Below are 13,230 nucleotides of genomic sequence, written 5' to 3'. Positions count from 1 at the left end.
TTTTTGCGGCTGCTCAGAATTGTTCCAGACAGGGCGCATATGGGGCCTTTGCAATTTTGGACAGCGGCGTCTGCCTAGAACAATTTTAAAAAATAAAATTTTGCACAGGTAGAGCTGTTTAAACAGCCCTGCCCGCGCTACGACCCAAAGTTTCAAGCAGCGGGGGCACATAGGCTACGCGAGACGGCCTCAGGCAATCCCCAGGCCACTGGCTCGATACAGTATTAGGTCCGAGTGTGATTTTTTGATTTTTCAAAATTTTTGGGATAAATTGATATTTTAAGAAAAATTAATTAAATTAACCCTTGAAAATAAATTTTGATAAAATTGTGGAATTTTTTTTTAAAATAAATAATTAGAATTGGTTTTAAATTATTTATGTTAGAAAAAAATATTTTACAATAAATTTAAATAATTTAACTTATTAATTTATTTCTAATTATAACAGTTAGTAATAATTTTCAAGATACATGATTTGTTGATAATATGCGATATTATGGATTTAATATAATATTTGATATTAGATGGTAAAAGAATGATCGAGAGTCATGACCAATTTGATACGTGTATGTTATGATGTTTTACATGTTATAATTTTTATTATTTGATAATTATTTAATGTGGGACTGATTTATGGCTCGTTCTCACCTCCTAAATTTATATTTAATGTGTCATTGAAATTTAACATGGAGATCAAGATTTGATGACGGTGCACCCAGATTCTCAAAACTTTTGAAGATCGAAGATATATAAAACATTGCAAGCTTGTGTAATATTGCATTTGCATACCTGCATTTACCTAATTTTTGGACATGAATCCATATATGACTTATATTGATCAATTAGCTCTCGGTTATCGATCATATTTTATTATATGTAATGCATGTGATATATTATAAATAATCAGTATGTGCATTACTATTGATATAATGACAAGTGTTTCATTAATCTCGCAAACATGTAAACAAACACGACACGAGAATTTAAAACTAATGATGAGACAAATTATTAAAATTAAAATATCTCATTTTGTGTAAGATCAAAATTTTAAATCAAGTCCATTAAAAAAATTATAATAAAATTAATATTTAATTACTTTCCATCAATGGTGTTTTTATAATAAATGGTACATGCGGTGTGTGTCTGGCTCATATTATTGGGGAGGTCTGGACGTCGAAAAGCTGTGATTTCCACCGACATAATTGATGTGAACTACGTGGAACTCCCATTAGTTCGGCTCATATTATTGGGAGATATCATGACGACCGTCCACTAAGATTCAACATTGATGGGTCGGGCTCGACACGTGAAGAAAATGAGATCATATTATTGGACCCTTGTCAAACGTGAGACAAAATTATGTGAGGGTTGCAATTGGGCTCTACTTTTTGGAAATTATTATTGACTGATGTTATTCGAAATCATAATTTAGTAGTTGGACATTGATTACTCACTAAAAAAATTTGATTTCTCATTTTCATCAGAAGATGATGAAAATATCAAAATATTAGGAAGCAATTCATAAAAACAAACGTCAACATTTTATGTCTTATAAAATATTTAAAATAGTCAGTAATGATTATATGTTTCATATTCGGTATATTCACAATTTCGTCAAGTATTCCATTTATGTAATTTTTTATTAAAACAAACTAACTGAATCCTAATTTTCATGATTGACTTAGAAAACTATTCTGTATTTGGAGAACATGACATACACGCTAATGTCAATCTTGTTGAATTGGCGAAACATGCGAGATGGTGAGACCATAGTATGCAAGTTAAAGTATAATATGCTCGTTTTTATGTCAAATTAATTGTGGAGACGGTTTGATGAAATAATGAATGCTGTTGACATACAAATGCACATGCAAGTGTTGTGTGGTGCTAAAACTCGTACATTGATGTTCACTACCTTCAAGAAGCTCATGACTACATGTATGCAAAATGGGACTCCGACCATAATGATGTACATATGATTGGGCTTATTGAGAAGGTGATATGCATGGAATTGATGACTCCCAACGAGTTACATGATGACATCATCTTTTTGTCAATCTCTCTCTCATTTGACGGGTTAATGGTGAACTTCAACATGAATAAGATAGAGGCTAGCTTTGAAGAGCTAGTCAATATGCTTACGACTTACGATGCCACCACAAAGAAGGAAAATATTGTTTTCTTAGTGGCTTCTCGTTAGCCCACATGGTAAGAGAAAGAAACGTTATACTCTTTACAAGAAAGAAACGTTATACTCTTTACAAGAAAAACATGTCCAATAAGAGGCAAGCTCCAAATGATACTTAAAGGGCCCACAAAGTCCGATAAGTCAAAATATGTTTGTTTCTACTGCAAGTAGCATGGACATTGGAAAGTATCTAGGCCAGAAATCACCCGCCTCAATCAACTCGCATATTTGGGTTTTAATTCCCTTCTTTTTTATCACATTCACCTACAAATCAACCTAAAACATGTGAGAGATGAACGATATGCATAATATAAGTAAAAAGGATCGAAAATAGACTTGACATATTATAAACATGCAAGAATGACACTAACAATAACACAATAAAATATGTAAAAACGACAATTATCATGAATCGATCAAGTTTGCATTCTCTTATTAAACCGTGTATAAATTTCGAATAATTTTCTCCTTTAAAATTACAATATTTTTAAGATTCCATTCCTCGTTATCCAACTAAAGGGCTCTCATATACTTCATTTGACACCAATAATTGCCCTAGAGAGTTCCAACCAAAAAGCAACCAAAACACCAAACCACACACGCACATTCAACCTCAAAATCTTTGAAAAAAGAAAAAAAAAAAAGTGTAATATTATATGATATCATATTATACAAATAGAAAGCAAAAAAGTGGAAGATGTTGAAAAGGGCCATAGTATGCTTAATATAAAAAATAAAAATAAAAAACAAACAAAAACAAAGTGGTTAGTGGGTACCCAATCCTATTAAATAAATCAGACTTAATCTCTTTCGAACAACCAAAACCCCACAAATTTAAACACACTTTGTTTGGTAGTGACTGTCTATATTACGACTCCACCTTTTTGCACTAATGAAGGCTCAAAGATTATGTACCCATCCACACGTGCTACCTTTGCCCATTCTAAATTCCACACCACAAATATTACGAATTTCAAATAAATAAAACTGGGATAAATAAATATATTACTATAATATCAATTTCGTCGTTTTCTATTTATCTATTTTTCTTATTGGAGGTTGCAATAAAACTTCTGTTCGAGTCTCTGATTTTTTTGGCTTCGAATGATCGCCAAAGAAGTGCGCGGGGAAGTTGGTGAAAAATCCTCAATCAAAACATTTCTTTGGGTTCACTCCTTGCCCACAAAATTGTGGTACTATGTCATACAAATTGTAGTACACTTCATGTGGAAATGTGTTACACTTCATATGGAAATGTGGTACTAAAAAAGTACCCAAGAACTGAACACAAAAAAAAAATACGACGGCTGGGGAATGAAGGCCAATTTCCCGTGCGCAAATCCCTTTTTTCCTTTTTAAAAATATGATAGTTTTTTTTTTAAGCATTGGTTATATTTGTGTTTGAAGCTTTCATTTATTGTATGAAGAAACAAACACGTCACATATTTTGTTTCGTATAATACTGGAATTCTGAGGTGGTCAGCTTATGACACTCTCAACGATCGAATTTTGGTTTCAATACAAACGCATCTGGTCCAATTTTTATCGGAGTTCTCGATTTTAACTGGATATGTCAGTAATATTTATTATCGTGTTCGTGCTTTAAAAAAATAGTCAAAATTTGGTAGAAAAATCGTGTATTGGTAATTTAATTTACGGGACTAATTCTGTTTTTAATTTATTTTTTTGCGTTATGGAATCACACAAAATATGTTAAAATATTTTCAAACTCGGAAAATGTCAAGTAAGATCTATCCAAAGACAGGAAACAAGACTTTTGATGTAAGAGATGAACAACATGTGCGATAGAACTTCTTGAACTTATTTTTTTTCTTCCAATTATTAAAAAAAAACATCTATTATTGAGTTCTGAGCACACGAGCATTGTCCTGTCTTCTACTGAATTTATTTTTATTTTAATAATAATAATAATATTATTATTATTATTATTATTATTATTATTATTATTATTATTATTTATGTGGTTATAAAACCGACAAGGAATACTTTTTTTGTTAATCTCAAAGAAGATATGTAGAGATTTTGGAGTGCTCTCTCCACCTTATAACTAGACTTTTTAGAACAAGTCGATCGAGATTCATTCATTGTTGTCATCATTTTCTGATCATATTCGATGTACCTATTATCTGTTTTTAATTTATTATTATTGTTTTAATAATATTATATTTATTGAATTAAATAATGAAAGTAAGAGCAAGTATATTATACTAGCTAAAAATGTGGTTGGGTTTTTTTAAAAAAAAATTGATTAAAAAATATTATACAAAAATTCACGTGAGACCGTATTATGGTTCTATTTTGTCAGATTGATCTCTAACCCGACTAGTTCATGAAAAAATATTATTTATATACCAATTTTTTTGTTTGTTTGTAAATATGAATCGAGTCAACATGTCCTACGGACCTTGTCATAGTAGACTCACTCAAAATATTATTATTTTCCCCTATATTTTAGGAGATTCATTGTACTCATTTTGATGCATAGGTTGGAGAATGTAGCTTTGGTTGTGTGGACGTACGTGGTTTTATAAATGATATTTTGATTTTTTTTGAGTGAATTTTAAATGAAATATGAATGGGATAAAAAAAAAAAAAGATAGGACTTGAATCTAAAAATATTAGGTAAAATGTATGGATTTCACAAGTTTTAGAGATGACTTAAAGAAGGTGAGATTAATTATAATTTGCTAGGATTTTTATTTTATCGAGATTGAAAAAACTTATATATGAGGAGTCGAAGGATCAATGTTCAAAACTTTTACAGTGAGATGGAATTTGGGGAGATTATGTTGAAATATGATTTTTTTTTTTTTTTTTATTCCATTGAATGATGAAATTGGAGATATGATGTTGAAATATGATTTTTTTCCTATTGAATTTTAATAAAATTACACATAATTTTTTAAAAAAATTACAATTGCATGTCATTAAATTTTAAAAAATACCATTGATTAAAAATTACACATGATCAGAAATGGATGAATTTCACTATTCATCTTTACGTAAAATAAAAATAAAAATACACTTAATTAAAAATTACACACGGTTTATTTTATATTTTTCCATTTTTTGGGAATTTTTTCAATAAAAAATAATTTTTAAAAATTAATTAAAGAACCGTTGAGTTTAGACAGTCAGATCAACTCAGACTTTAAATTTTTTTTTTGTTTTTAATTTTAAAAATTAAATTATGATCAGATTTTTCTGACCGCTGGATTTTTTAAAAAATGGGTGTGAGCACTTCATGGTTGATTACATCCTACATGTAGAGGTACTACTCCTGATAGAATCAAGGGCCCAAATTTAGCCACACATACATGATGTCCACTAATTTTTTTAAAATCACATATGTGTGTGAATCTTGTCCATCCAAACCATGTGGGGGCAGTGCCCTATATGTAGCATCGAGGCTACCGCACTTCATCGTGAGGGCCGCTCATTCTCTCGGACGTGGAAAGATCAGTGTGCAAGGTCATCCGCCCTCGGAGGCTGACGCGGCGGATGAAGAACGCTCTTAATCAATCGCATGGCTTCATCGGCCATTTGGGGGGTTGGGGGAAATTGGGTTCTTTCGTTATTTGCAATTTGAGTTCTCGACGATGCCAACATTATTCGATCCAGTTATCATTCACTTACCCAAGTGTTTAGTGACTTTGTAAGAATAAGGTGGGAGGTAGATCTGTAAATTTCTAGAAAAAATTTACAATTCCAACTGAAAATAGTTACTTTTGACAATCAGTATGGTAATTATGTTGGGTTTACATGTGACAGAATTTGATAAAAGAATATATAGAATGTGACGGATGTGAAAATTCAATTAAAAATAGATATTTACTTGAAAGAGAGGGTCCCGATTCCTTGTTCTTGTGGCTGGTATTCAAGATTCTTTATTACTACTATTAACTCTTTCATTTCAAAAATAATCATAATAATAAGATAGTTTAACAAATCATACATATATATGATTTCAACACAAAAACTCATGCAAAACAATTTCACGGATCAATTTTATGAGACGGATATTCTATTTTGATATTAATTTTCATTGTAAATATGGAAAGAGATGGTCCGTCTCACTGAAAAAATAATTAAAAAAAGTGAATGTCGCATCAAATTAATTTTAGATTATTTGTCACAAATTATGGTTATTTTTTTAGATGATTGAATTTGTATCTATTGTACATCAAAAATTACGGAAATAATTAAACTACTTATTTTGTACATTTAAAATTGCCATTTGTTCTTTTTCTTGATATTTCGAATCTTTGGCCTATTAGTCGAATTCTTTATAACCTTCCATTTTTTGGTGTGGAATAANTTATGTGTGTATTTGAACAATAATTATTGACGAATAAATGCTTGGTGGAGAATTATTAAGCATTAATCCTAGGAATAAAATAAAGTTTTAATAATAATATGTCGAAAAGCCCTAATGTGTCGGCCACCATATAAATGGAATTATTATTGAACTTTTAAGAACTTAAATAAATTTTTAAATCACGATATTCATAAAATATCGATGTTGGAAACATATTTAACCAAATTATATATTTTCAAAATATTTTTCCATGTAAATTAAATATGATTTATATACCCATATTATTTTCATGAGTATATATTCACGTACATGCAAAGTGCACATATATATAAAAATTATAAATATACATTATACAGAGTAAGCGAAATTTTATTGGTATCAGTAGCCCTAAGTATGCAAAGTATAAATTTAGTATTAATTAAAAATAAAATATAGTATAATTATGTTGTAATATATTTCTCATCAAATATTATAATTTGATTTTTCATTTTATTATATCTTAATTTTCACAAAAATAAAGGTATCACGGAAATCGGTGTTTTGAAGAAAAAATTAGTGTAGTTTAGCGCAATCAATAGTTTTTTTTTTTTTTTTGGTTATTATTACATCAAAATATAGATTGATGTCGGAATACAGACTAGTCATCTTATATTTGTAAATGTAATAGAAAATAATATAATGTTTATTTTACTTAAGACAATAAATCAAAAAATATCTAATTGTGCCTTTCAAAAAAATATATAATGGGGTGTGTGTGTGTATAATATATATATATATATATATATATATATTATATTATTATATTAAAAGAGTGTAGGGTTAAAAAAGAATCTGGTTCTGTTTGAAGTTGGGAAAGAATATTTTTGGTATTTTACAGTCTTATTTTGTAGCTTAATTTAGTGCTTCATTCTTACACATTCCCTAGATTTCAATAATAATAATAAACATATATATAATAATAAATATATATATTATAAACTTTAAAAAAATATAAATATTATAATTGTTAATATGATTTATAAGGTCAACGTACACTATACATGCATGTACATAGCGATGCTTAAATTGTGTATAATTTAGGAAATATGATTAATTAATTAATAAGAATTATATATGTTTGATTATTAATATCGTAATATCTAGGTAGGTTTCATTTCACTACGCTTCATCTCGTGGATACACATATGTATGTGGAGAGACTCAAATTTTGGAATAAACTAAAATGTTAATTTCAATATAAAATATTTCAACGTATAAATTTCATGTATTTTCAAATTATGATCATTACTTTAGAAATAACAATCTCAAGATTCCTAATTTGACCATCGATATCGTCTTATTCTAAATAATAAATTATTCAAAATCTTTTGGGAACGACAATTTCCTAATATGACGTGATTACGTACAAGGTTTATAAGAATTGAAATAAACACGGCTACAATAAAGGATTAAAATTGAATCCGAGGAGATGTACATAAATAGTATTTGCGAAAGAATGATGCTACGTGTATATCTATATGTTAGGTAAGATAGGGTCTACACACATTAAATTAAATAATAATAAAAAAATGTTTTCCCACATATCCCACATCGGGAAATCTTCAAAGTCGGTTCAAGAAATTTGTTATAAATTGAGCCTTCCTTGTTTGCTTTTAGTATCCCAAAATCAAAAGCTTTTTAGCTTTGATAAAAAGAGAGTGCATAGAAAAAAGAGTGTATTATTTTTCTTGAGTACGGGAATTCTCTTGTGTGAGTTAGAGAAATTATTTTCTCGGTGTAATCGGGTTGGGAGTGTGAGATATTGAGTGTTGTATACACTTGTTGTAATATTTCTTCCAGTTATAAAAGTTGCAGTGTTCCGTTGACGTAGCCTATCTTGGGTGAACCACGTAAATCTTTGTGTTCTTGTTCGTTATTTTATTCCGTAATTTTTGGGTACTATATTATCATCGTGGTCGGCATCGCTCCGGTGTAATTCTCCAACAACTGGTATCAGAGCTTTGTTGTGAAAATTCTTAAGAATTCTGAGTATGCTCTGTGGTTGCAGCTTTGTCTGATCTTCCGCATCAGAAAAGATTTTTTAGATTTTTTGCTAAAGCTAGAGAAGTGATGGCCGGAGATGATGGATCGGGACTGTGAATCAACAAGTTCGACGGAATAGATTTTTCGTTCTGGTGGTTACAGATAAGAGATTATCTGTACAGTAAGAAGCTGCACCAACCTCTATCAGGAAAGAAACCGGAAAAGATGGAGGACGATGATTGGGAGCTCCTTGACCGATAGGTGTTATGTGTGATACGATTGACCCTAACGAAGAATGTGGCACATAATGTGGCGGAGGCACAAACCACAAAAGAGATGATGTCCATTTTATCGGACTTGTACGAGAAGCCATCAGCAAACAACAAAGTGCATCTCATGAAAAAGTTATTCAACTTGAAAATGGGAGAAGGTGCTTCAGTGGCTAAACACATCAATGAATTCAACACGATTGTTTCTCAGTTAACATCGGTTGAAATAAATTTTGATGATGAGATTCGTGCATTTATCCTTTTGGCGTCTTTACCAAATAATTGGGAACCAATGCGGGCAGCGGTTAGCAACTCTGTTGGAAAAAAAAAGCTACAATCAATGATGTCAGATATCAAATTCTTGCTGAAAAAGTTCGCAGGATGGATTCGGGTGAAAGAACATCATCGAGATCTGCTCTAAATCTCGAGAATAGAAGAAGGGGCAGGAGTGGCGAAAAGAGTTCTAACCGATGGTGCGGTAGGTCCAAGTCAAGAAATGAAAAAGACAAAAGCAACTTTGAAAAGAATTTGAAGTGTTGGAGCTGTGGTGAAACTGGTCACTTGAAAAAGAACTGCAGATCAACGAAGAATAATGTCAATGCTGTCACTGAGGAAGTACATGATGCTCTGCTATTATCCATGGAAAGCCCTGTTGATTCTTGGGTTATGGACTCGGGAGCTTCGTTTCATACCACTGGTGATCGCGATGTATTTGATAATTACATCGCTGGCGATTACGGAAAAGCAGGCTTATATGAATAAGGTTCCTTATGTTTCTGCTGTCGGAAGCCTCATGTATGCAATGGTGTGCACAAGACCAGACATAGCACATGCAGTGGGAGTTGTGAGCAGGTTTATGAGTAATCCAGGAAAGCAACACTGGGAAACAGTAAAGTGGATTCTCAGGTATTTGAAAGGTACTGCTAGTTGTTCTTTATGCTTCAGGAGGTCAAAATTGGGCGTACAGGATTTTTTCAATGCCGATATGGGTGGTGACCTGGATGGCAGGAAAAGTACTACTGGATATGTGTTCACATTAAGTGGTACAGTTGTAAGCTGGGTGTCTAAGCTGCAAAAGATTGTTGCGCTTTCAACTACTGAGGCTGATTATGTTGCAGTTACAGAAGCTAGCAAGGAGATGATATGGTTGAAATCCTTTCTGGAGGGAAGATGGAGTCTTGATGTTGGAGAAGAAACCTGGAAGTAAAAATCCAACCGATATGCTCACGAAGACGGTAACCATGGACAAACTGAAGTTGTGTTCAACTTCAGTTGGACTGCAAGTATAAATGGAGATATATGATCTGCTGCAATGATGGTGTGAAGACATGATTGAAATCAAGTCTTTAAGTGGGAGAAATGTTAGGTAAGATGGGCCCACACACATTAAATTAAATAATAATAAAAAATATTTTCTCACATATCCCACATCGGGAAATCTTCAAAGTTGGTTCAAGAAATTTGTTATAAATTGAGCCTTCCTTGTTTGCTTTTAGTATCCCAAAATCAAAAGCTTTTTAGCTTTGATAAAAAGAGAGTGCATAGAAAAAAATAGTGTATTTTTTTCTTGAGTGCGGGAATTCTCTTGTGTGAGTTAGAGAAATTATTTTCTCGGTATACTCGGGTTGGGAGTGTGAGATATTGAGTGTATTGGTGTATTCACTTGTTGTAATATTTCTTCCAGTTATAAAAGTTGCAGTGTTCCGTGAAAGTAGCCTATCTTGGGTGAACCACGTAAATATTTGTGTTCTTGTTGGTTATTTTATTCCGCAATTTTTGGGTACTATATTATCATCGTGGTCGACATCGCTTCGGTGTAATTCCCCAACACTATATTTGTACAACACAAAAATTCAATTTGTCAAAATCTCACTATATATTGAATACAAAATTTCACGATATAACAATAAAATCTCGCGATATAATGGTTGTAAATATCGATGTAACGATATATTGGTTGTACCTTGATCATTATTCTTTGCGAAATAGTAGTAAGATTTCTCGTATCTAAAGCTTGTAAAGTTTTAATGAATTTACAAAATAAGAGAAAAATTGAATTATCAAATCATCAAGTTTTTACCCTTACAAATCATCGTTTCTAAAGGTAGCTTAAATTGAACATTAGAGGATTGCAGATCTACCTTACCGAAATCTTGACGAACATTAAGCACTCATTATTCGAGTGTCAGATAATGTTTTCTCGCATAGGAACAAAATTAGAATTTTAATTATCAAGTGTCCGATCATGTGCACTACTTGTCTGTATTATTCTAAAAAAGACGAAAACATCTGGTAGCTACTTATTATTTTTTGAAAAGGCATTGGTGGTACGATACAAAAAGAGTCGTTCAAATTTGAACATTGCATCTCCTATGTGAATAGACCAAACCTCAAGACTCGAGAATCTACACACTGATCTGCGTATACTTACAGAAGTCTTAAGACTTTTACAATTACAATCGATTTGTAAAAATCTGTTTCAGTAAAGCTTAGTAATGACCAATTGAAACTCCTAGCTAACACACACTTAAACAACCTGAATAGAAATGCTCTTATGTGAGTTACACAAAGTTTAGAATAACTGAGACTAGAACATATTGATCATTTACTGATCGGATAATTTCAATTAACTGAACTTGAACAATTTCAGTAACTCTTAGATCAACGACTCATTGTTCTTGTGATTTGCTCCGCTTTGGCTAAACCTCTGCGTGAAAAGGATCCCACAAACTAATAAGCCTTTCGAATTGGGAATTAAAGTCAAGATAACATGCTTTTATTTTCACTTAAACTTTGTCATGATGCAGATCATAGATCACCTTAATTTAAAATATTATTTATCTTTTAAAAAAGATAATTTCAATATTCGAAATTCATTGTACCTCTCAAATCGAAGGGAACAACCAATGGAAAGAAATATTAAAATAATATTATGATAATCACTTTTAACCAATATGGTTGATTAAATGGAAACAAGAGTAATAAATACTAATCACTTTTGACTTTGTTAACCTTGGTTTCACTATCACCTTAGACAATGTGGTGTTACACCTAATAAATTAACATCGCTTTACGTAAGTTTGTCCAATCTTGTTCCGTTCCACAAAATATTTTTAAATAATCACTTCTTAATTCTCAAATTTTTTTTTATTGGACATTTCTAAAAATATATATTAGAATACATTTGGATCATATATTTGGGTGTGTTTGTTTTAAACACAAATCTCAAATTTATTGTATTTGTTTAGCTTTAAATAAAAGGACAAAAAAAAAAAATTTGAAATCACACTTTTGTCATCATGTAACCTTTTTTAAAAATCGTTAGAGCACACTTTTAAAAAGTTCACAAAAACTCATATGAGACCGTTTCACCAGTCAATTTCACGAGATTGATTTTTTATCCGAATCAACACATAAAAAAAATATTAATTTTCATTGTATGTATTGATTCGATCGACCCTTCTCATTGAAGACTTACTCCAGAAAAAAATTTATTGTCATTAGATCTTTGAGAAATATTAAGTTACCTACATATGAGGTTGGTACAAAAGTATATATGTGGATTATTTTTTGTATTGTTGCTTTAGGAGGCTGAAATTTAAAAGGGAGAATGGGAAATATGGTTAATCATGCTTGGTATACATTAATTAACTTCATATTTTCTTTTTCATTAATTTTTTTTTAAGAAGTCATTTCCATTAATTTTCAAAGGCCTAGAAAGATGATGTATATGTCAAGAGTCACATAAAAATATTCTCATTCAATATGCGTTATTTCTTAATTTTGAGGGGCGAGGTTTTACATGGACGTATTTGGGATCTATGTTGTCTGAAATATATATCAAGCTTTTGTAGTATTATTTTCATTACTTGAGAATTCGCATCCCATTTTTTAGTACGCATTGTATATATTTTTTGACTAACGCAATATTTTATAAACAACGTTAATCAGATAAATTACATTGGACAAGTCGTCTGAGATAAGCTCACCCGATAAAGTATTAGTATGGAGAATCGAACGTCTGAACATTAGCTAAACGTTCACTTATGTCACCATCTCGAATACTCTTTCAAAAGTTTTGTATTATTTTTTATTTTATAGTAGATTTTCTTTCTCGTCTCTCCCAATGGATTAGGCGGGCCAAGAATCGGGGAATCATTGTATTTTAGCTACTCCTCGATGAATTTCAGAGAGTGCAAAAGATTATATTTTGATATAAACAATTTAAATTTATTGATTGTGAAAAGGTGAAGAAAAAAAAGAAGAAGTGAGATAGTGTTTGACGAAAACAAAAGCAAAAAAAAATTATTATTATTTAATTAAATTAAGCATAAGTTAATGCAGAAATTAAGAAATACATCAAATTGAATTTTTAAAGTCAAAATCCAATAATCTTTTTTTTTTTTTTTTTT

Source organism: Primulina huaijiensis, chromosome 12, assembly GCF_012295235.1.
Source record: "Primulina huaijiensis isolate GDHJ02 chromosome 12, ASM1229523v2, whole genome shotgun sequence".
NCBI lineage: Eukaryota > Viridiplantae > Streptophyta > Magnoliopsida > Lamiales > Gesneriaceae > Primulina > Primulina huaijiensis.
Note: the sequence above shows the minus strand (reverse complement) of the source record.